The 26281-nt window shown below is 42.6% G+C and overlaps 1 protein-coding gene and 1 pseudogene across 1 annotated transcript in view; both read right to left on the reverse strand.

The window, feature by feature from the left end:
* Positions 1 to 1129: 1129 nt before the first annotated feature.
* The window catches only part of LOC147633888 (uncharacterized), a 43640-nt gene continuing 18488 nt past the window's right edge, over positions 1130 to 26281 (reverse strand). Inside the window, exon 4 of the mRNA XM_086805601.1 lies at positions 1130 to 1340. The gene's annotated coding sequence lies outside the window, so the exon portion shown is untranslated. The remainder of the gene's footprint in view (positions 1341 to 26281) is intronic.
* LOC147633889 (uncharacterized) lies at positions 22407 to 24290 on the reverse strand (annotated as a pseudogene).

A 26281-nucleotide genomic window follows, 5' to 3' on the forward strand; every position in this document is an offset into this window, starting at 1 on the left:
ACACACACACATATGGGCATGCACACCTAATAAACATTTAGCATAGGATGGTATTCATATAATGATGGTATGCACAACTAATAATAAACACACAAATAGCATATGATGATATTCACAATGTGTATACATTAGACTTTATTTCATCCTTATCACATAAAATGATCCAAGTTGGTGGTATGTTTTTCATGTCTCTAAAGGAGCTTGAGGACATGCTAATGAGAGGACATGCCAAATGGGCCATTGCCAACCATTTCCAACTATGGATGATGAGGGCATCAACATGAATCAAGTCATCCATCTTCCATAGTATGAATGTGGAAATTTAAGACGAAGCCATTGAATACCTTTATGATCATCAACCTATACTAAAAAGAGAAATCCATAAAGTTAAGATCAATTTTTTAAACGTGGCTTAATCTTTTATTTTGCCTTTTTCTCAACTTCACTAGCACTATTTAATATTTGATAATCATGAAGTCTAAAATAGAATAAAACTAGTTTGATTTGCATAATAAGATGAAACAGAATTCAAATAAATGTTTTTTTGTCTAAAAAAATCCTTGCCATTCCTAAGAGCTACAATAATCCTTGCAATATCCATGGTAATAGTCTTTGCGTAAACCTTGTTATAAGCCTCAATATAACCCTTGCAATTTTTGAATGGTTTTTGCAAGGGTTTTTGCAAGGCTTGACATGTTTTATCCATGTTATTGGCTAAGTTTCCAAGAAGTCTTGCAATACTCCCTAAGTTTATGTGATTATTATATATATGTATATGTTATATACCCTTGACCCCTAAGGGTCAAAAATAGGGTGTCATTTGACACCTTAGCTTCTATTTAAAGATTTCACTTTGACACCTTTTCGTTAATCTATAGGCATATTTTGACACCCAAATTGGCTCTTGAAGCCCAAATTGGGAGTCAAATTTCCGGCCTGGCTGCTTCTCGGCCTCTGACAGGGTCCTCATTGCCATGCGCAGCTGCTCCAACTTTTGTACAGATACTGGCCCAAATACAGTGAGACTATAATTAATATGGCAGTAACATACTAAACAAGAGTAGATAGAGATCAATCTAGCTGCATATTATGCCATAATAGATTGTGGGGCAAGGGTACTTACGGACTTGCTTCCAGAAAAACCCTTTTCTTTGTTTGTTTGTGAACTTGATGTTGCCCACTAGAATGTCGGTAATTAGAGTGGCCAGACGTGACATCAAAGAGAGTGGCTCTACACCCGAATCTACCAGCTCTCTTGCCCTTCGGACTGTGTTAATGTTGTCTGCTTGAAGAGCAGAATCCAACAAGCTTAACATTCTCTCATCTGACGCAGAACCCACCTGAACACCCAACAAAAACAGATATTCATGAGGCAACTGTTAAGCCTAATTGTATGTTAGGCCAATGATCACAAATCCTGAATAAAATATGTTGGGAAAGACCTTTCAAGTTCTTAGAAGAAGTGGAAGAAGGAACACGACAGGTTCCTCACAAACATGCATACATGTGTGGGGATGTACGCATGGGCTTACGCCGCTCGACTGTGTGTGTGTGTGTGTGAGAGAGAGAGAGAGAGAGAGAGAGAGAGAGAGAGAGAGAGAGAGAGAGAGAGAGAGAGAGAGAGAGAGAGAGAGAGAGAGAGAGAGAGAGAGAGAGAGAGAGAGAGAGAGAGAGACGAGGAGCATGGCAATGGCGAATCTTGGTTTCTTGTACATGTTTTAGGGTTTCGTCTGCAACACAGCTGCTGTTTTAGGGTTTTGTCTGTAAACAGAATTGCTGTTTTAGGGTTTTGTCTGCAACATAGCTGCTGTTTTAGGTTTTCGTTTGCAACAAAGATGCTATTTTAGGGTTTCAATCAGAAATTTTGCTGCTGTTTTAGGGTTTACATGTGCTTTTTTAGGGTTTTTCCTACAGTAAAACAACTTTTTTTAGGGTTTCAAACAGAGGTTTTGTTGCTGTCTGGGGTTTACAACTGCTATTTTAGGGTTTTGCCTACAACAAAGCTACTGTTTTAGGGTTTTCCTTGCAGCACAGAGAGAGAGAGAGAGAGAGAGAGAGAGAGAGAGAGAGAGAGAGAGAGAGAGAGAGAGAGAGAGAGAGAGAGAGAGAGAGACTGGGTTTTCTTTGCTTTTGTACATGGATTTGGATGACCCGGCTGCTGCTGTTGGTGGCATGGCTGCCAATAGCCTTAACATGGATCTTATTGAGGAGACGATCGAGAAGGATGTGGGTTATGCTTTGGATGCCTCGGAGCAACAAAAATGTCAAAGGCTTGTTGATGCAAGCTACACTCCGGTGAATGTTGGAGAAAATGCAGAGGAAAGTTCTCAAGTACCTTCTCCGGAGTTTGCACGTTTGCTGCAGATCACTGGTGAGCTTCTGCAAGAATATGTGAAGGCAAATAGCGTGCAAATGGCTGCAGTAGATAATGGTGGTGTGGCTGATAAATGCATGGAGACTCCTTTGTTGCTACAACAGCTAGCAGATTTTCATGATCGTGCTGCTATCTTCTTCTTTACTGGGCGTATTCCGTTGTTGCCTCATCTTAGAGCATGGTTGGGCCGCTTGGTGTCGCTTGAGGCACTTGAGGAGATTTATGATGGTCCGAGAGGCTTTTATGAAATACTTTTTCGCACTTCGGAAGCCCGCAGGGTAGTCTTGGAGCAGGTGCCACTCTTTTTGGATGGGCAGTTGGTTCATGTGGTTATGTGGAAGCTTATGGCAGAGTACCAAGATATGTTGCACCAGGCTTGCCCAGTTTGGGTTGAAGTGAAACAATTCCCACCAATGTTTTGGCGTGTTTTACTAGGTCTCATGCGAGGTATCGGTGATGTCTTGGTGGTGCCTCGAATGACATCTAGAAACCGAAATCGTCTATGCATGTTGTGGGATACTGGGAGACCTAGGCCGACACATTTGCGTGTCAATATGATTGGGCTGCAACCTTTAATGTATGAATTGAGGTGGGATACATTTGCTGGCCACTGTTTCAAATCTGGTGAGATGGGCCACTTTGTCTCCGAATGTCCTAAGAAAGAACAAGTTGTTGCTACCAAGGATATCGTTGCCGTGGAAGATGAGCATGATGCTCCTTTACATGATGCCCAGCACATGGATGTACATGTGGATGTTCAGAATGAGGTTGAGCAGCCATGGGTGGAAGTACGTGGTAAAAAGACACGATTTGTTGCCCCGCGGGGGGATTTCTCAGATGCTGTTTGGCGGGGGCCTTTGCGTACTCATCAGGGGCCCTTACATACATATGCTCGTCGCCCTTTGGGTTTAGGTGCCCAGCAACAGACCATGATTGAGAGGCCAGGAGGCCAATTTTCTCAGGGTATAGGGGCTCTTGGGGTGGATAGAGTAGAACACTATCCTATTAGAAGTCGCCTAACAAAAGAAGCACAACAACAATTGCCTCTTGTGTTTGGTTCGAAGGGTAAGGTCATCTTGCCATGGGATGGTCATTACCCTTCGCCACGTGCTCGGGAACTCCAAGGGCAGTCTGAGATCACAAATACCATGTCTAAAAATGCAATGCTTCAAAAGGTTCGTGATTTGGCAGATTGTCCTGGGCCTAGTACATGGCCTTGTTGATTCCTTTTCTGGGAAGGCTTATGAAAATTGTACAATGGAATGTAAAGGGTATTTCTTAGCGCCAAAAGCAGTTCAGACTTTGGCGTACAACTTTTTGTCATGGTTGGGATGTTTGTGTGCAGTTGAACATAAGCAGCATAAGTTGGCTGGCAAAGCCTATGTATATAAGGGGTTTCATGTTTTCTATAGCGGACATCCTGCTTCGCAGTCAGGTGTTATGTTTGCTGTTCGTTCGCAGTTTCAGCCTTCTCTTGTGATTCAAGATGTTCATGGAAGATTTCTAGTGATACAGATTGTTTGGGATGATACGCCTTTATGGTTGTTAGGGGTGTATGCTCCAAATAATGCTCGTGCACGCCGTTTGCTGTGGAATGACTTGTGTGCTCTTTCAATCTCTCATCCTGGCTTTGTGATGGGAGACTTTAATATGTGTGTCTCCAGGGAGCAAGCCACGTCGCCTCATTCTGTAATGGATGGCCCGGAGAGAATGGCATGAGAAGCTTTTGCAGAGCAAAACAAGACATGTGGTCTTGGTTGCATCCAGATGAAAGGCGCTAAAACAAGACATGTGGTCTTGGTTGCATCCAGATGAAAGGGGTTACACTTATGCCTCACAACAGTTTTGGGGTACTTATGCTAGATTGGATAGGATGTATATTTTACATCAAGATCTCTTTTTGCCAGAGGTTCTTATTGCAAACAAGTTTTCTCGGATCATTGGCCGCTTGTGTTTGAAATGGTCTATCATCCTGTAGATGCATATAAAGGCTTGTTGGGACGCTTGCCTTTGCGCTTAAATCACACTTTTTTGGAGCATGAAGTTTTTGATGTTTATATGCGTCAGTTGATAGGACATTTCTCCACAAGAGTGTCCATGGCTGATTATCATGCTTGGCCAGTGTTCCTTACCAACACTCGGAAATTAGCGCGGCATTATGGTCTTGCTAATGCCTCTATACAAAAATAGCATGTGGCTCTTCTTGAGTCGCTTTTAAAGGGCTTGCACAGGCGTTCATGTTTACTGACTCTATGGATGCTGAAGTTGTGGATGCCATAGAATGGCTGAAAAAGGAGCTATCTAGGGTGCAGGAAGCACAATATATTCGCTTTAAACTACTTGCACGTCTTGATGCTTTGCGGGATGCTAACTGTCAATCTCATCGCTTTTATGATAAGTTGCATCAAAAACATATGCATGAGAATATTGTTAGGCTGATGGATGCCCAAGGCAACCTTGTTACTCAACCTTCTGAGGTTATTCTGCATTGCATCAGGTTTTATGAAGATTTGCTTGCCCCTCGAGAGGATGTCTCGCCGGCTGTCTTGGCTGCAAGGGGTCATTGTTTGCTGAAGTACGATATCAAGTTGACCCTGATGTGGCGGTTTAGCTTGATGCTCCTGTTACTCAAGGGGAAGTGGAAGCTGTTCTCTCCAAACTTCCCATGGGAAAGAGCCCTGGTTGGGATGGTTTGACAAATGAGTTTTTCCGAAAATATACTGATCAGCTTGTAGAGCCTTTGATGCTTATTTGTCAAAGGGTTTGGGATGAGGGATATATGCCTACCGATTGGAAGTTGGGCATATATGCCTACCGATTGGAAGTTTGGGATGAGGGATATATGCCTACCGATTGGAAGTTGGGCATACTTCGTTTGTTGCCCAAAGTCCCTTCGCCTACTTCTTTGGCTCAATGGCGCCTGATCTTACTTATGGGTATTATGTATAAAATCTTTACAAAGATTTTTGCCAATTGCTTTGCAGAAGGTGCTTCCTACTCTTATTCATCCATATCAATATGGATTTGTGCGTGGCAGGAATATTTTGCATAATATTCTTAATGTTCAAATTGGAGTGGATTATGCCAAGGCAAAGAAGCAAGAGATTGTGATGGTGTAGCTGGATCTTGAAAAAGCTTTTGATCATGTCACCTAGTCTTTCCTTTCTCAGTTAATGACAGCCATGGGCTTTGGTCCCAAAATGGCTAATTTGGTGCATTTACTTGGCTCTGGCTCTATCACGCGGATTATGCTCAATGGAGGACTTTCCGCGGATGGTATTTCTCTCACCCGTTCTCTTCGACAGGGCTGTCCTCTTAGCCCTCTTTTCTTTGCCATTGCCACTCATCCTATGTTATCTCGCCTAGATGCTATGGCATCGCATGGTGAAGTGGTTGGTTTGCATCTCCCTCATGGCAAGCAATTGGTTGCTCAAGCCCTTGCGGATGACACTTTTATGTTTCTCAGGGCCGAAAAAGCCAATATAGATCGAGCAATGGAAGCTTGGAATAATTTTGCATTGGCTTCTGGGTTGAAAATAAATTCAACAAAATCAACCCCCTCATTGTATGCATGGAATTTGATCTTGAGGCATTAGGGTGGCAAGGCCATGTGGTGCATACAGGAGACATTGTTTGTCATCTTGGGTATTCGGTGGGTGTGGATGTGGACCCCCAAGCGCTTCTTGCTTGGATTTCTGCTCGGATCTCGGATAAATTTATGTATTGGAAAGCTCAAGGGTGGCCTATGCACATGAGGGTTAAGGTAGCTCAGGTTATTATGCTTAGCATGATTTCTTATTTTTTGCCTTTGCTACCTTGGACGCACAAATCTCTTCTCCATTTGGTTGCTCCCATTTGGTTTATGCTGTGGAAGAGGCAAGGAAATATTATGGGTCAAACATGGATAGCTTGGAATCACATTACGACGCCCAAAAGAATGGGTGGAGCTGCTGTACTGGATGTCCGCTTGCATATGGTGGCGTGTAGGTGGGCGCTTTTTCAGGATATGTGTTTGCAGGAGCAGCCTTGGGTATTCATGGCTCGTGACTTGATTGAGTTGGAGGGATTGTCACATGGACGGACGCGTGTGCAGGCTTCATGGTGGGACATTGTGAATGCGGCTCATCCTGTCCGTATTCGCTCATCTCACATTTTATCGCATATTCTCCTTTCTTGGCATGAAGTTCTACTATTGGCTCGGTGGGATCCTGGTCATGAAAGACTACTTTTGAACTCTTTGCAATTCGAAACATTTGTGGAGTCGCGTGAAGTTGGGGAGAGACAAAGCTCCGGGATGGGATGGCCTTTTGGCCTTCCTTAAAAGATATTGTGGGAGAAATCTGTAGGAAAGCTTTCAACACCGGTAATATGCACATGGATTTTAAAGAAGGGTTGGTGAAACTGATTCCAAAACAAACTACTTGTAATAGGTTTGGTCACTGGAGACCTATCACCTTGCAAACTGTGATCTACAAAATCTTGGCTAAAGTGATTTTCCTCAAAATTACCCCTATCTTGCAAGAAGAGTATCCAAAAAACAATATGGCTTTATTAAGGGCAGGTCAATTTATGACAACATCTTTGCTGCCTTGCTAGGAAGAGATGTGGCTATTAACACTCAACAAAAATGCATTATGCTACAACTTGACTTAGAAAAAGCCTTAGAAAAATGCATTATGCGACAACTTGGTAGAGTGCATTGTTCCTTTGTTGCAAAAATCATGGAAAAACTTGGGTTTGGGACAAAAAAGGCAACCTGTATTTACACTTTGTCCTGGGGTGGAGTTTCTAATGTGCTATTAAATGGAAGAATTGTAGGAGGGTTTGAGATTAACAGATTTGTTAGACAAGACTGTCCTCTGGCCCCTCTCTTATTTGCCATTGCTTCTCACCCTCTGGTGGAGTCACTTGAGAATGCTTGCACAACTAGGAGAATCATTGGTCTAAAACTGAAATATAGTGATCAATTGATTATACAATGTTTTGATGACTCTTTGCTCTTTCTAAAAGCTGAGAATAAAAATGTTGGCTTTAGATCTAGTACAAGAATTTGCTAATGCATGTGGCTCTAAGTGCAAGATACAAAAATCCAGAATTATTAGCCTAACAGAAGAAAATGACTTTGATATGCATAGATGGGGATGTGAGGTGGTGCATGAAAAGATGCAGGGAAGAAGAGAGCTTGAGCTCTTGCAAGCACACACACACTCACAAAACCCTAAAAGAGAACACACAAGGTGAGAGGCTAAAAGTCTTCTTCTTCTTCACTCAACACTCAGCACACCATATACAAAGATAAGAGTACACACAATATGAAAAGGTACTCAACCAAATACATACTAGGGTTCTCTATAGTGTGAACCCAACTAAATGAGCTGGCGCTATAACTATGCCAATCTCTAGAATGGCTGTCACACAGCCTGTCATCCCACTGGGCCACATATCACCCATGATCTCACCAACCATGCCAGTGGTGTAAGTGTGGGGCCTATCCCCCAGGCGAGTCATCAGTGTCCACCGCCTCACTAGATGAGCTCGATATCTCAACACTCTTCCTCGAGCTCAACTCCATCTCATGTACACCAAGCGAAGCTCTGAATCTGGGGAGCTTCTCTGTACCCAATGCTTTGGTGAAGATGTCAGCGACTTGATCCTGTATGCTGACATAAACAAGGTCAATGTCTCCTGCCAAAACCTTCTCTCTGACAAAATGGTAGTGGACCTCTATATGCTTCGTGCGAGCATGAAAAACTGGGTTCCTGGCCAACTGTATACTGATAATGTTGTCATAGAAAATGACAACTTGTCTATCCCACTGATAGACCCAAATATGCAAGTAGCTTTCTCAACCAAGCTACCTCACATAGCAGCACCTCTGTACTCGGCCTCTGTATTGGATAGAGCAACCGTAGCCTGCTTCGTTGCTGCTCCTCCAAGTCACAGCAGCACTCCCCAAAGAAAACATGAGCCACTAGGAGATCTTCTATCTGAGATACTACCAGCTCAATCAGCATCTGTGTACCAATGTACACATATCTCTGTCCCAGCTTCATAAAATAGTCCACAATGCAAAGTGGACCTCACATACCTCAGTATGCGTCTCAATGCATCCAAATGCGACTTCCGAGGAACCTGCATACAGCGAGAAATTTGCATTGGCTACATGAAAGCCAATAGTGACAAGATATTCAAAAATCTTGTCAGATTATACTCTTGGTGCTTGTTTTAAGCCATACAAGGCTTTCTTCAACCTGCAAACATGCTCGGGGTGACTCACATCCTTATAACCAGGTGGCTGCAACATATACACCTCTTCCTGCAAATCCCCATGCAAGAATGCATTCTTTACATCCATATGATATAAAGACCATTGCTTTGATGTAGCCACTGCTATCACAACTCTCACTGTTGCCATATGATATAAAGACCATTGCTTTGATGCAGCCACTGCTATCACAACTCTCACTGTTGCCATCTTGGCAACTAGGCTAAAAGTTTCCTCATAATTAATGCCATATGTCTGCGCATATCCTTTGGCTACCAATCTAGCCTTGTACCTGCTTATGCTTCCATCACTGCTATGTTTTACTTTGTACACCCACTTGCATCCAATGGCTTTCTTGCCTTCAGGCAATGGCACTAAATCCCAAGTCTCATTTCCATATAGTGCATCCGTCTCCTCATCCATAGCTTTCTCCCAACACACATTTCCAACAGCCTCATCAATGCATGTGGGCTCTACAACCTATACAACTTTTGCCATGTATGCATAGTGATGTGCCACATAACCATCATAGGTAAACCTCTGCACATGATTCTTCACTCTCCCAGATCTTCGCAGCTTTGCATTCATGGCTTCCATAGCCTTCTTTACACCAGGTGTTCTCATAGACGGTATCCCAAGATCCTCATCAAGGTTCATCTCTGAGCCACTAGACTCTCCATCAACATGAGAATGCCCTGCAGAAATGTCAGGCATACTAAGGGGCTCACCCACTTTCTCTTTGCCTTTATGTGATGTACTAACCACATTTGCAGGACTGGTATTATGATGCAGCCTGCCACTCCATGGTCTATGAATTGAACCACTAGATGAGGACTCTCCTGGTCCACTCAAAGACTGTGATTGCTAACTTGCATTCTGTGCAACCACATTTCCACTCACATCAGCCCCAACAGCTTCTTTTTTAGCAGTATACCAGCTGCTCATCTCATCAAAAATAACATCCCTGCTTACCCTCAACTCACGTGTAGCAGGGTTATAACACCCGTATCCCTTTTGCTCAAGGGAATACCCAATAAACACACATTTTTCAGCTTTTGGATCCAGCTTAATTCTCAGCTCATCTGGCACGTGCACATATGCAATGCATCCAAAGACTTTCAGATGAGACAAATCAGGTTTTCTGCCAGTAAACCTCTCCTCTGGAGTTACATCATGTATGGTTGCAGTTGGAGTCCTGTTCATGATGTAAACTGCTGTAGAAACAGCCTAAGCCCAATAGCTATGCGACATATTCTTCTCTCCCATCAATGCTCGCGCAATCTCAGCAATGTGCCTATTTTTTTGCTCAGCAACTCCATTTTGCTGCGGAGTGTATCTGCATGTAAACTGTCTCCGAATACCATTCTTCTTCAAAAATTCAGAGAATTCATTGGAGAAGTACTCTCCCCCTCCATATTGATCTTCACCCAAGCTCTTCTCTTCTATAATCAACATAGACACCAAATCTGTGAAATTGGGAATGTTTTCTCGAGTCTGAATAGACGTCTTGAATGCCTTGTATTGTGGTCCGAGACCACGTAGACAGACTTCCACCTTATCATACTGAAACGCTAATAGATGCAAGGGATTCCACAATACCCTTGATCTTCAATGCATAGTCATTCACAGACATGCTCTTTTTCTCCATAGTATGAAGTTCATTCTTCAACTGTATCTTTCGTACCTTGGTATTCGTTTCATAGAGTTTTACCAAGGTGTCCCACGCCTCCTTGGGGGACTTGGCATCCTGTATAATCATGGTGTCCTATATACTGATAGAGAGCCAATACATAACTTTTCTGGCTCCTTGGTTCCAGTCCTTGAACTCTTTCACATCTACAGTAGTCGGATTGATCTCTGGGATCTCCGGTGCCTCTTCATGCTCACCTTCTATATAGTCCCAGTAACCCTTTCCCATCAGGAAATTTGTCAGCCTCTTGAACCTCCAAGCATGGAAGTTGTTCTTATCAAGCTTCTCAGCAAATATTTGGTTTATGCCATCATTTGACATCTTGCCAGACACACAAATTTACCAGAAACAGCACTCTCGTTTGTCCTGCACGAACTGCTGTATTTTTTACAGCGGTACTGTACTACACTCAAATGTCACAACCAATGACCTCAATGTGCATACATACACCCAATGGCAACTGTTGACCTCCTTGCAGCACACACAATGTCTGCACAACCAATCTGTCTTCCTACAGTTCTTAAAATAGAGTTCTGCAGAGAATCGATGACTTACCCGCAGTGCTTGAAATCGCCTGCTTTCTGAAAAACGAAGGTCGTAACGTGCCCGAGATACGTTTTCGGCCCAAAAAATTATTGTCCAATAGTACAGTATAGTTGCCCTATAGCTTTACTCGTGCGAAGAAAGTTCCTCAATCAGAGATCGTTTGCCGGTGCCTCCCGTAGAGCTCTCGACAAGGGTGTAGTCGCCAACACAAATAGGGAAGAGTAGATGAAGCTCTTACCCTCGTATCGCTTCTTGTGCTTCTCTTCCTTGCAGCTCAGCCCTTAGCGGCATTCTTCTGTCCATTCAAAGACAATGAGTAGCCTATATAATGGTCTGGCAATTTCAGCATAAAATACTATAAAGCATTGATAGTACCCAACGTGGCCCATAAACCTCTGTACACCTTTGTAATTAGTGGGTGGGGCAGTTCCAAGATCAATTTGACTTTGCCTTTGTTAGTGGAGATACCATTCTTAAAGACAGTGTGTCCCAAGATCACACCGTGTTTGACCCAAATTGGCATTTTAAAGGGTTTAAGGATATACGATACAATTGACATCTCTTAAACACTTTTTTTAAGCAATCCAAATGGTCTGACCATCAGGAGTGTGCACATAGATCATCAATGAATATCTCCAACCACTTTTGCAACAACAGGTAGTCTTTGAAGGTTGTGCACATAGATCATCAATGAATACCTCCAACCACTTTTGCAACAAGTAGTCTTTGAAGGTTGTGTACATTAACCGTTGAAACATTGCTGGGACATTGGTGAGACCGAAAGGCATAACTTCGTAAGCAAAAGTCTCCCACATTGTGTTGAAGGCTGTTTTATGCTGGTCTTCGGGTGCTATAAACACCTGATTGTAACACCTGAAAATCCGTCTAAGATGCTATAAGCTTCTTCACCAGCTACTCTTTCCAAAATGTGTTCTGTATAAGGCAGTAGGTAATGGTTCTTCCTAGTAGCTGCATGGACCTTTTTGAGATCTACATAGACCCTAAGTTTCTCATTCTTCTTTGGCACTATAACGATTGGTGATAACTAATCCATGTGTTCTATCTTATAGATGAAGTTCACAGCAATGAGTTTATCAATTTCCTCCTTTACAATTGCTGCATATTTAGGATTCATATGGTATGGTTTCTGCCTTGTGGCTTCAAACATACTAGGAGAAGGTTCCTAACCTCTGGTTTACTGCTGTAGGTTAGAAGGTATGAAGATTTGAAAAGAAGACTACCCAGGTTTGGACCTAGAACTAAAAGGTGGTACCTTAAGGAGAAATAGGTGGACCATACTTTTGTTGCTTTTATAGAGAATCCTGTGGGCACCAGACCCAAAGTGAAGATAAGGTCAAAGAAAGGGGGAAAGCTGGAAAAACAGTCCCGCACAGAAGCTATGATGGGAAGCCTGCATTATTCTTGGTTACCAGGTCTCTTGGGAGCACTCCAGCTTCTTGTTAGAGGAGGAGAGATGGAATTTGTTGTGTAAACTTTTAAATGAAGTAAAATGTGAAGTGTAGGGGACTGTAGGAGCATCACTGTGAATAGTCTTTTGTCATGTAGTGTATTTGGGCCTTTTCTGCTTATATATATAAATAATTATTATTGTTCCAAAAAAAATTCTTTTCCACCTCCATTAGCTTTAGCATAGAGTTTATAATTAGGACGATTTATTTAAAGGATAACTTTGGCTTGAATTGAATCCTTATACACAAAAGGCAAGGCTATATGGCAATGGAGAGTGAACATAAAGTGGTAAACCAATTTCTGGCTTGCAAGAGTGATCAAGTCAACCCTTATATCTACTTACTTAGGGTTTGGGTTTTAAGTCCTAGTTTTTTTAAAAATGTGTTGAGCATGTAAGTATTGCACTATCGGAGGAAAGTGTTGCATTAGTGGAGGAGAGGGTAATTAAAGAAATGTAATATAGGTTTTGCACTTAGAAAGAAATGTCATATATATGTTTTGCATCTAGTGGGTGTGGTGCAAAGCTTGAAGTAAACGGGAGCTCGGAATAAACAACATTCTAGTGTATTTTAATCGGTCAGAATTAAGAAAAATTGACTAAGATTTTAAGTAGCCCTTAATTTAAGGAATGATTTCTCATATATTTTAGTTATAAAACCGGTATATTGTAGAGATTTTGCAACAAAAAGCAGATAGATTAAAGAGTTGTCCTTATTTTGATTGGTTAAAAAGTATGTTTTTTTTCGAGCATTATGGTGAGCAGGGATTGAACACCCAGGGGCTAGGACTTCTTATGTAGGCTTTGCAACTAGCAGGTGTGGTGGGCAAGAATTGGACCTCTGCATTCTTAACATTCTCCCTTAACGAACCCATCATTAATGCTTTATTCTCCCTTAACCAACCCCAATACAATCCATGCATACTCGCCTTTTTAATGGGTGGTGTCATGCCCGTTTTTGAGATTTTGGCTATAAAATATTTATAAATTTTAAAATGTATGTAAAAAATTATACTAAAAAATTTTACTATATTTCACCGAACTTGAAGGGCAAGGATGCCCATCAAAAATCAAGCCTGCGCCATGAGTATTGCCATAATTTTGCATAAGTCAAAGGCTCATTCTCAACCATGATGATTACAAGTGGGCGGCCTAGTGTGGGCAGCCTTGCATGAGCCTCAACCATGAGATTTGATCAGAAGTGGGCGGCCTAGTGTGGGCCGCCTTGCATGTGCGCGCTGGCACTGCATGCACTTCGAAGCTTTTTTTTTAAATTTTTTAGGGCGGCTTTTATATTAGAAACAGAAGACGAAAAAATGAAAAAAAGACCAACTTTACACTCTTTAGCATTTTATAATATATCATAATAATTTGCTTTTTATGCGGCACTCACGTGCTGAGAGCTAAGCGATTTCAGGAAAATTTATATATAATATAATATCGGAGTGGCGACTTCAGTGTCTTTTTTTTGGAATATGTGTATTTAATGCATGGCAAGCTACTCCCCACAAGAGGTCAGACACACGGTAAGGCTGGCCAACACAAGTGAGACCACATTTCATGGGTGAGAGTCGAGAAAGTCCAAGTCCGTGGGAGCATGCTCCAAAAAAGACAAGGTTGGATAATTAAATTCTTATAATTTGCCAGTTTTATCACTAAATAAAAAATTATCAATCCTTTCAACTAGAATGCTTGGGTAGCTTATCCACTTCATTGCTTACTCTTGTGCGTTGTCAACATGCTCTTAAATAAAAAATTATCAATCCTTTCAACTAGAATGCTTGGGTCACTTCATTGCTTACTCTTGTGCATTGTCAACATGCTTTAAAAGAGCATGTGTCATCTTGAAGCTCTAGAATGAACTTGAATTTGAAAGCATACCTGGAAAGGATGCTAGAGCGAGATCCACAATTGATGAACCTCAAGTCTATGCTTATATTTCCCGGAGATCTCAAAGTACCTTGCAAGACAAAACGTTACAAATTCATTACCACATTTGAATTTGAGTTCTATGTCATCAGTTAAGTCATAGGACTTTTGTGCTTGTTTGTGTGAGTGAGGGAAAAAAAAACCATACATAAAGTATGGTGCGGAGTTGGCAAAGTCCTCCTCCCAAAAAAATAATAAAGATAGGGGAACGTGCCCTTCCTCCATTTCCAAAATAACACTTTCGACACCTTCAGTGTTGAAGGTGGACACCATACCTTCACTGCTCTACATTGCCGAAGTCTGGCGCCCTCCAAAGCTTGAGAATTCGATTGTAACGCCTCCGCTACGGCTGCGTCTTCCTCAAGCCGCCATAGCCTAGGCGTGGAGAAGAAGAGAGGGTGGAAGTCGGTTCACCTCCCAACCATATAATGACGAGTTAGGGTTTCTCGTTGGGTTTTATACCAAAACCCTGGCTTGTGTCCACACCTCCTAGCCCGGCCGCCCATCTTACTTAAGAGCCGTGCTAACTTAGATATGTACACACATCAAACAAACCCTAACGCCCATTAACCCCTGAACCCCGCTAGCACTAATAATACTCTCGAGACTCCGAAAGCTATTAACTTATGCTAGGGTTCGACTTCCGTAGGACCATAGTCCTGACATTACTCCCCCCTTCGAAAAGAGTTTTCGTCCTCGAGAAAACAAAAGTGGGGAAACGTTTCCTCATCACACTAATGTTTTCCCAAGTGGAGCCTTCCTCTGGACGGTCCTTCCACTTGATAAGAGCTTGTTTCCGAACTTGGTGGCGAGTACGTAACATGTGGTAATCCAATACTCTTTCTGGTTCATGAGGCAGTATTGGGGGTTCCACATATTCTACCAAGAAAGAATCATCCACCGGCCTTTCATGACCCATAAGGCGTTTCCTCAAACGGCTTACGTGAAAGATGGGATGAACCTTGGAATGTGCTGGTAACTCAAGTTTATAGGCTACTGGGCCCACCTTCTTGAGTATCTTAAACGGTCCACAAAATCGGGGCGACAATTTTGGTATGGGACCCGTTTTTAAACTGGTGGAGTTTTCTGGTACCTTCAGAAACACCCAATCACCTTCTTGAAAGTGAAGTGGCCTACGTTTCTGGTCCGCAAACTTCTTGTAACGATCTTGCGCTTGACGAACATTTAATCGTGCAAGGCGCAACATATCCATATGGTCTTGGATAAAATCCTTAACCTGACTGATTTTCTCATTCGCCAGTCCCACCGACACTGGTGAACGTGGCTGAAAACCATACATCAACATGAAAGGGCTAAAGCCTGTCGAGACATGCTTTGCACTATTGTAAGCAAACTCAAGAATAGGCAAATAAGACTCCCAATCAGATTGTTTTTTGCTGACATATGCCCTAAGCATATCTTCCAGCACTTGATTAACCCGTTCAGTCTGACCATCTGTCTGCGGATGATCAGCTGTACTAAGATTCAACATAGTACCCAGCTTACTGAATACTGCTCGCCAAAAATGGCTGTTAAACTTGCGATCGCGATCACTGACAATATTGGACGGTAAGCCGTAAAGTCGGTAAACATTCTCCACGAAAAGGCGTCCTAATTCTGGAGTTGTAACTATTTTCTTAGTAGGCACAAACCGACAAAGCTTGGTTAATCGATCCACGATTACCCAAATGGCATCATGTCCACGATTTGTTGTGGGCAAGCCCGTTATAAAATCCATAGAGATACTTTCCCACTTTCCATCAGGAATCTCTAATGGATGCAGTAACCCGCCAGCTTTAAGACGTTCTGCTTTGTTCACTTGACACTTCTGACACTGCAGAACATAGTCAGTAACATCCTTGTGAAGTCCAGGCCAATAGAAATGCTTTCTTACGAGAGCATACGTTTTGCGAATGCCCGCATGACCTGCACTTGGACTATCATGACACTCAAAAAGAATTTGGCGCCTAGTGTCTAAGTCCAATGGAACACAAACTCTTCCCTTGTGGAGTAAGTATCCATCATCGATGGAAAAGTTTTTCCATCGCTGTAGTTCATCTTGTGATAAAGAAGAACCATGTGTGGAAGAACTGGGAACACTACTGTTTGAGTGAGAGGGACCCCTCATTTGAACATGATTCCACACCTTTGAGTATGTTGAATCCTGCTTGCATTTGCCTCGTAAAGATTCTAACAATTCGCTTTTCAACTCTGTGAATAGCAGCGAATTAATCTCCGGCATACGACTCAAAGCATCAGCTACAATATTGTAACGTCCTTTGCGATAGCGTAGCTTGCAATCATACTCTTGAAGGATCTCAGCCCATCTGGCCTTTCGACCCTGCAAATCTGTTTGGTTCATAAACCACTTTATGCTTTCGTGATCAAAAACAAGCTCGAATTGTGCACCATATAAGTAATGTCGCCATTTTCGTAAGGCATATATGATGGCAAAGAGCTCACGCTCGTAAGCTGAGTAGTTTTGTTGAGCACGATTGAGCTTCTTGCTCTCATAGGCAACAGGATGACCATCTTGAATGAGAACCGCACCCACTGCCTTAGCACTGGCATCCGTTTCAATCACAAATGGTTTTTGAGGATCCACAATTGCCAAGATGGGAGCTGTAGCCAAAGCAACTTTAAGCTTATCAAAGCTACGTTGTTGCTCCTCACGCCATTGAAAGGTAATTGCCGCACCTTTCAATTGATCAGTCATGGGAGCGGCAATCTTTGCATAACCGTTCACATATTTGCGATAAAATCCTGCCATTCCCAAGAAGATTTGAAGTTCTTCCTTACTTCGAGGTGTTGGCCATCGCATAATAGCATCAACCTTACTAGCATCCATAGTAATTCCGTCTGCAGAAATTACATGACCTAGGTATTGTATGCTATCCTTGAGAAATTCGCACGTACTTTCTTTCGCGTAAAGTGCATTCTCGCGTAGTAACTGAAAAACTTTTCGTAAGTGTTCCAAATGCTCTTCTAAAGTCGAACTATAGACCAAAATGTCATCAAGAAAGACAATGACAAATTTGCCTAAGTACGGCCTTAGTACGCTATCCATAAGCGTCATAAACGTTGCCGGGGCATTAGTAAGCCCAAACGGCATAACCAAAAACTCATAGTGTCCAAAGCGAGTCCGGAACGCAGTCTTGGTTATATCATCAGCGTTAATACGCACTTGATGATATCCTGAACGTAAATCAATTTTAGAAAAATACTTCGCACCTTTGAGTTGATCAAACAACTCATCTATCTTAGGTAGCGGGTATTTGTTCTTAATGGTTACCGCGATAATCCACACACATGCGCATGGATCCATCCTTTTTCTTCACCAAAAGAATGGGCGATGCCCATGGTGAAGCACTATGGCGAATGAAGCCCTTACTAAGGTAATCAGCAAGCTGACGTTCCACCTCAGCTGCTTCAGTCGCACTAAGCCTGTACGACGGCTTACTAATTGGTTTGGTGCCCGGAACGACATCAATGCGATGAGGCAAAGCTCGTTCGGGTGGCAAACCCTCTGGTAAATCATTAGGAAAAATATCTTTAAATTCTTGTAACAGTTGTTGCAAAAACAAAGCATTAACTGGTTGCTTAAGATTATTTAAAGAGATTTTAGAAGAAGGTAAAGAGAAAGAAGGCATCGCTAAGGAAGATTCATTTGAAGAAGAAACATCATGCACATCAAACCCACTAGTTTGAGACACACAATAACAAAAATAGACTTCTTCTATTTGATTACTATGCTCCAAAAAAGAGAGTTCGGCATTACATATGAGTGGTGTTGGGGGTACATCACGTTCCCCAATAAGTAAAACATGCTTACCATTGGCCTCAAACGTAAACGTATTATGTTCATAACTCCTTTTGAGTGATGACCCTAACCCATACAACCACTCCCGTCCTAAGATGACATCCGCATGAGACATATTCATCACTTGGAAGTCAAGAACCATAGTATGTTCTTGCACAAACACAGGCACTTGCCGTACTAGAGTATCCCACACATCGTGATCATCCCCCTGAATGGTGGACACCACATAACGATGAGAACTCTTTGTCTCCGGCAACTTTAATTTCTTAACTAATGCATAGTTCAAGAAATTGTGCGTGGCACCATCGTCAATGAGAATACGTACTCGATGACCATAAATGGAGCCATGCATATGGACCAAATCATGTGGTCCAACTGTCTCTTACCACATAGATGCAGTGAGATTACACTCATGTATCTCGGCAGTGTGCGAAACCTCTACCGCAGAATACTTAGGATCAGCATCCAAGGGAAGCGTTTGCACCATGTGTACAGCCTTCTCCTTGACCTTATCCTTATTCTTGCGAGGCAACTGTGGACAATTTTTCTTCTCATGATCACTACCTAAGCAATGATAACATAGTTTCTCCTTCTTGGCCCGTTCATAGTCTTGTGGAGACAACGGACCACTTGACCCTTTAGACTTCTTTGTGTTTTCAGTAGAATTGCTGGCAAGTTTACGCTTATTAGCATTAAATTGCGAGCCATTGAATTTGGCCGGTTTATCCATGCCCTTCTTATCCATGGTGTCATCAAAGATAAGGGCACTTTGGATAGCCGCTTCCAAAGTTTTAGGATACTGGGTTTTAACCTTTGCCTGATATTCTTTATCAAGGCCTCTAACAAACCCATGAACCTTTTGAAAGTCGTCCAAACCATCTAGCTTGAGAATGACTTCACGGTATTTGGACACATACTGATTAAGTGTAAGACCTTCCATCTTGCACTTGTCCCAGGCTGTCCAACTCCGATCTTTCTCGTTTTGCGGTAAGAACTCCTTTTTAAAAGCTACCGCAAACTCCTCCCAAGTCTTAGGGCGAGTTTCAATAGGTAGACTCATCCACCACTTGTAGGCTTTACCTTCAAGTGTGAGACTCGTCTCACTGACCATAACAGCAGCGGGAGTGCGGCGTAAGCGATGCAAGTCCGTCCACTTGTATAAAAATGTATGGACCGCATCCTTGTTACGATCGCGCTCCTCTCCCTTAAACACAAGCGGCTTCATGCTTTTCAACATAGCCCCTTCCTGCGTTGCAGAGGGTGCAATAGATTCTACTGTAGGATTTGGAACAAGAGGAGGCATAACTATCGGAATAGGCCCTCCACTTGCCGCCGATCCACCAGCAAAACGTGCCATAAATTCAGTAAAAAGCGTGCTCATGTTTGTGAGATTGGTATTGACATTTGTTATAGTGCGCTCAAGTGCAACTACCCTTGAAGTGAGACGCCCAAACTCTACCGTGTCTACCAAACCATAATCATCTATTGGACTCGCACCCCCTTCGGCATCGGTCATGTTGTCATCCCGATCAGGCGCAACGGCCTGTCGCGAATCACCCACACCACCACCCAAAGGGTGTGCCTCACTAACATCATGCATATCATTCTCAAAATCGAAGTGAACATGAGACGGTTCCGCTGAGGCCATGGTATGCACGTGCTTACAAATAGAGAACGGATTACCTTCAAAAGCAAACTCTAATTGAAGCGTCGTAGAAGAATTCCTCTTGCATGCACGGAAATCGAGAAGAAATCACCACTCGAGTCGTCAATCAACACATGCATGCAAAAAAGTGTGTTGCATGTAGCATGTCGTTGAAGATCCGTCCACCAAAAACTTCCAAACTTGGAGCATAGAAAACTCCTCTCACAAATTGAAAGAAGGAAAGTTGAAGGTGAAAAGGTCACTTTCCTTGTAGTTTGTGTCCTCCCTTGAAAGAATAAGTAGAGCTCTTTTGAAGAGAAGAACAACACAAGTGAAAAGGTGAAGTGGCTAGCACACTTGCCTTGGAGCTTGAGGTTGTGGGTTCAAAACCCCACTCCTTGGATGGTGAAGCCTCCCCCTTGTGCCACTCAAGTAAGGGAGAATTCTCGCGCGCTCGCCAACGGCGCGCCAACGATCGCTCACCGATCGCCTTCGAGGACTGCCGGTTTGCCTTGGTCGCCGCCTTAGGTGGCCGTACGGACGACGGGTAGGCGGCGGCGGTGCTCGCTGTGGACTGTTCACGCAGGCGCGGTATGTTGCGGCTGCGCTCGTGTAGGTCACCGTACAGGCGACAGCTGCGCTCGTTTCTTTTGCTGCAGCGTTGAGCTCTTTCTCGTGCAGGTCACGCCGGTCGCCGCTAGCTCTGATACCAGTGTAACGCCTCCGCTACGGCTGCGCCTTCCTCAAGCCGCCATAGCCTAGGCGTGGAGAAGAAGAGAGGGTGGAAGTCGGTTCACCTCCCAACCATATAATGACGAGTTAGGGTTTCTCGTTGGGTTTTATACCAAAACCTTGGCCTGTGTCCACACCTCCTAGCCCGGCCGCCCATCTTACTTAAGAGCTGTGCTAACTTAGATATGTACACACATCGACCAAACCCTAACGCCCATTAACCCCTGAACCCCGCTAGCACTAATAATACTCTCGAGACTCCGAAAGCTATTAACTTATGCTAGGGTTCGACTTCCGTAGGACCATAGTCCTGACATCGATACACATCCTACAGATGCTCCAAGAAGGTGTCCTTCTTGTGCCAGCACTTCGACGCTTTTATTTCTTGCAAGCACCTCCATAAACCTTGGCAAAGTTGGATCTATGGCCTCATATACTCGTTATTTTTTCTGCCTTCAGCACCTCCCGCATGCTCTAGGAACTTGAATATGTAAACATACTTGGAAAGGGTGCTAGAGCCACGTCTGCTATTGATGAAGTGCACAACTATGCTTATGATCGATCGAGATCTTGAAGTACCTCGCAAAAACAATAATTTCAAATTGGTTAGCACATCTGAATTTGAGTTGCATGTTGTTGTTCAAGTCATACAAATTTTGTGCTTGTTTGTGCGAGTAAAAAAAAACCATACATTAAGTATTGCGAGGAGTTGGCACAGTCCTCCCCAAAATTTTATAAACATGAGGAAACGTGCCCTTCCCGCGTTTCCCAAATAACACTCGCAGTATCAAAAGTGGACCAAAGATACACCTTCAGTGTTGAAAGTGGCCATTAGTTTGTTCCAATATAAAAGAGAGAAAAATAGGAATACCTTTGTCAACCTGCGATACTAAAGTGATGATGCGACGAGTCTCATGTGATATTCCACGATCGCTGATTAATGTAGAGCTATAACCGTTGTCGGTGTGCATGAGTTATCTTCGACCTCGTGACCAAAGCCGCAATTTGCAAAAAAACATCCAAATCAGGAACAAAATTAAGATGTAGGCAAAGCTTCTCCTGCAAGTGGCTATCGAGGCAGCTTGATCAAATAGCTAAGCCTAAAGAGGGCATGCTTGAGGAGCTTCATTCTCAAGATGTCATCTCTTGGAGTGCACTGATTGCAAGATATGTACATCGCCAAGAGTGGTGCTTTGGCGAGAGCACCACACTTGGCATATATATCAAGCGCAGTCCTGTCAAGCACCATATCATTTCCAACAACCCTTGTCTAGCAATCTTATCATGAATTTGTTTCTCTTTGTCAACTGCCTTTATGCTACCACAAGCTTTCTTGATGCAAGCAAAGGTCATTGCATTCGAAGAGTGGCTCCCATGCCACATCTGTTCAAAAACAGTTTAGCGCATCCTAACCATGCCCCTTCTGAGCATACATTGCAATCTTAGATTTTGCGTTCTGGCTTTGCAAAATTTTCCCTACTCCTTTGCATATGTTAAATGAACATAGACCAAAAATAGAACATACGTACCTAAGCGCTGCCTCCTCACAAACTCACGTGGCAAAGCCGACTTTCGTGAGTCTTAGGGGGAGGTAGAGCTCAACCAATGGATTTTCACCCTTTTCAACGGCTAGATTAGTTGATGGTGACAAGCGCGAGTGCTCAGTCGTACACATCAGTAGTGGTTGGAAAGGGATGGCGATAGCTCGTGCCTCTTGGTGTGGACACCTCTAACACAGTGAGAAGGGATGGTGACATGCAAGTGCATCGGATTCAAATTCTGAAATTTAGAGCTCCTCAAATCGACAGTGCAGTTCCTCCCTCTATCGAGCCCTGTCCATGACGAGAAGAAAAGAAATATACATATAATCAACATAAAGGACCAAAATGCTCACCATCACTTCTAAGCGCCTTGCAAGTGTGGCAGCTAACACGACTTTAACTAGACCAGCAGGCAACCAAATCCTTCATGGTAGCTAGATGGACTCGTGATAATGGCATCACAACAGGCTAGCTCCCCTTGTACCACCTAAGATCTCCAGCTAGCTTGGACTTGGCCTAACAATGCAACAAATTGTAGCAAATGAGTGTTTATGCAATCTTGGTGCTGCAAAAAGGCAAAGCCACATGTCATCACCCTATATCGATACTCACACAATGCCTTCATAATCTGTAAAAGTAGGCATTGCGATCCCAACAAGAGGGGCATCCTTGAGAGAGAGATTCTCTGGCTCCATCCACTTGTACACCTCCTGATTTGCATTACCTTTGAGCTCCTCAATAGTCAGCCCAATCATCAACATCACTATAAGCAGCGACTTTCTCCAAAAGATAAGCTCTTCCTCCACACATCTTGTAGACATCTTTCCACATCGCATCTGAACAATGGTACCCTAGCTTGAGATTCAAGAAGCCACGTGTGTCCTCTTCAGTGAAGTCACCACAATAGTCTTCTTCGAAACTTTGGATGCACCATTGCGATCCTCCAACCAGTACCCAAAGTAGTAGCCTCAGAAGTCGCCATAATTACATTTGCAAGATGGTCTTGCTTGGTGTTGATCTTGACAAAGAAATCAAGGAAGCTAAGTACTGCCTTCTGACTAGTCTCATCACTTTGCCAGCATTGAAAAGCATGGCCTCATCTAGGATAATTGTAGGCACTTTAGTCGTCCCTACCTTGCACGTTCTCAAGTACCCCATTGCTTTGTGGAACTCAACGGTGTCCTTTTTGTTGAGCTCAAGGCTCACCATCGTTCAATCAAACTTCACCTATAGATTATCGAGGAGAGAAAGGTAACGCAACTCTTCCCCAAGGTGTTGAGTAAACTTTTCTGCTATGGTAAATTCATCATCACGCAAATCTTGGATGTGGCGATGAATTTATCACTTTTTAAGGATTTTTTTCTAACGTGTGTGGCGCTTTTTTTAGCGACAGCTTTTTTTCAGTGTCGTTTAGCATTATCAGTGTTTTTTTCAATGTTTTTTATCTTAGATGTGGCCTTTTTTCAATGTTTTTTACCTTAGATGTGGCCTCACAAGCGTGATTTTTTTTTAGTGTCAACTTCTTTTCTAGCGTTTTTTTTCCCTTCGACGTGGCCTCACACCCTTGCTTGCTTTTGTGCAAGGGTGTTAGGCTACCCAAGGTAAAGACTCATGCACATTCAAGTGGTTTTTTTTAACTTCACTCAATGCAAAAAATACACTTATTGGTAAATAATTATTGTCGCACCCAATTAATTATTCAACACCTTAGCCTACGCTAAGGTCCGGTCGTCTCTCGCCTTCCACCCTTACAATGCTAACCCTCAGTGCCTGAAGACCCTATGTCGAGGTCTTCCCTCTTCTGGCACAAGCCACCTAGCCCTCCTCGACCACCTGTCCAGCCCGCCCAGCCCTCCTCAACCACCTGTCGACCTCCCTCTCTCCGTCTCTAGTCTCTCATGCAACCTCTCTTGGCACCGACTGACTTAGAGAGAGAGAGAGAGAGAGAGAGAGAGAGAGAGAGAGAGAGAGAGAGAGAGAGAGAGAGAGAGAGAGAGAGAGAGAAGACGAATGAATAAGAAAAAAGAGTCACCGACTGAGACGACCAAAAACATAACCTCCACCTTACACACGTCAAGCACCGACTGACTTAGAGAGAGAGAGAGAGAGAGAGAGAGAGAGAGAGAGAGAGAGAGAGAGAGAGAGAGAGAGAGAGAGAGAGAGAGAGAGAGAGAGAGAGAGAGAGAGAGAGAGAAGACGAATGAATAAGAAAGAAGACTCACCGACTGAGACGACCGAAAACATCACCTCCACCCTACACACGTCAAGCATGCGAGCCATTTAATTCACCATCCTTTCCTAAGCTTAAAAAAAACATACTTCAACATATCAATTAATTAATGCGAATGAAAATTTGGGACCCATAAAAGCATTCCTTGACAAGGTAATTAATGGGTTGGGCCCCTCTAATGGGCAAGGGTGTTTGTTTATCCAACCTAGATGCCTTCAACATAGGCCAAACTTCTTCCACCTTGGGTACCATGAGTCTTGAGATTCCACTCTCATCTAAGGGCCTATTCTAAGGACCCATTCACACGAAACTAAAATGTTCGCACGTCGATACGCTGGTATATATGACCACATGTAAAAATTTAAAAAATGCACCACTTGGCTTGGCCACTTGATGAGCAAGAAGGGAGGGTTGGAGATGGTGTTAGCAATCAAACTTTCACATGTAGACATCATGCACTCATTGGCCATGATACAACTCAAGCCTTTTCTCTTGGAACATTAAAACAAATGGCTAGAAAGTTTCAATGCCTCAATGGATAATAAAAACATTTACAACTTTGGAATTTTGTACCTTTTTAAAAGGCAAGACACGGATTGCAAATGGGGATTTACGATATGTCTTTTAATTGGACACAAAGCATATTAACCTTTGATCAACTCATTAAAAAATCACAAACTTTGATCAACATTAACTTTGAAGAAAATCACAAACTTTGATCAATATTACTAACTCATAAACACAACTTTAAAGAAAATCACAATGGCAAGAGAACATCACAATTTAATACTAAGCACGGTCATGTTAACACATCTTCAATACTAAGCATGGTCATGTTAACACATCTTCAATACTAAGCATGGTCATATGTGTTAACACGACCCATCTTCCCTATGGGTTTGGTGAACATACAAGAGCATAGGTTTACAGAGACTTAATTTTTAAATTGATTAATTAAGAACCACATATTTGTTTATATGACCCTTGTATTTGTGAAGGTCATCTTTGTGTTTGAATGTATGTCCACGTCATGAGGTACATGCATCACAAAAGAAAAAAAATATGTATAAAAAGTGAAAGAAATGAACATCAATGTTTTTTAAAATTTTCAAAAGAAAGTGTTTGATGAAAGCGGCTCGATATAAATGAGGTCACCATGGCCTTTGTACTTAGATCACACTTTCAACTGACTTTTCTCTATGTGTGGAAATATGTAGCAGCACACTCCCACTTATTTAGAAACTGGTTGAAATGAGGGGGACAAAAAAGGTGTATTAGTCCATCATTTTGGCTGCCTACAAAAAGACATCGCTACACTCAAAAATGAAAACTATATCCATCTTTTTTCTCACATGGGTCAAAATAACCAATAAAAAATTGACTTGCTTGTCCTACAAATTTTCAAAACAAATTCCTTTAAGGATGGTCAGAAGAAGGCAATGAAGGATTCTACAGATAAACCATCCCACCCAGGTGATTTCTCTCTTCCCATCTTTAAAAGGGCATCCCAACAGTCCTATATCTTAATATTTTTGGCTTTAACCTAATCCCCTCTATCTCTTAATCATTTTCATCCAAAAACCTCCCCATAATCTCCTTACCCCTCTTCCCCTCAGTCAACTTAAATAGATACCCATCAGACTTCCTTTTGTTATTAAAGGTTTTCCACTTGTTTCTAATTTCCTCCCTGCTACTACATTTCTCATCTTCACTCCTCAACCCAGCTTGACATTTGAAATACCAAGTAGCCTCCTCATTAGTAAATTTCCCAATCTCCGTCTTTTTCTATAGAGTTTCTTTAAGATCACCCCATCTCCTTCTTTCCTGTCTTTTTTCCTCAACTCTCAATTTCCCAACCCCTCTAATTATATCTTGCATTGCATTGGAAAAAATCTTCCATGATTCTTGTATAGTGCCTCCTCTTGAGTCTCTCAATTGCGTTTTCTGTTTGTCTAATAAATAGTTCATCCTTGAGTAATAAATTGTTTACCCTTAGTTTCCTAGTAGGAAACTTGTTTAACTCAGCTTCTTCACAACCCAT

This window comes from Cibotium barometz, chromosome 11 (genome assembly GCF_041138505.1).
Source record: "Cibotium barometz isolate CiBa-2024 chromosome 11, ASM4113850v1, whole genome shotgun sequence".
Lineage (NCBI taxonomy): Eukaryota > Viridiplantae > Streptophyta > Polypodiopsida > Cyatheales > Cibotiaceae > Cibotium > Cibotium barometz.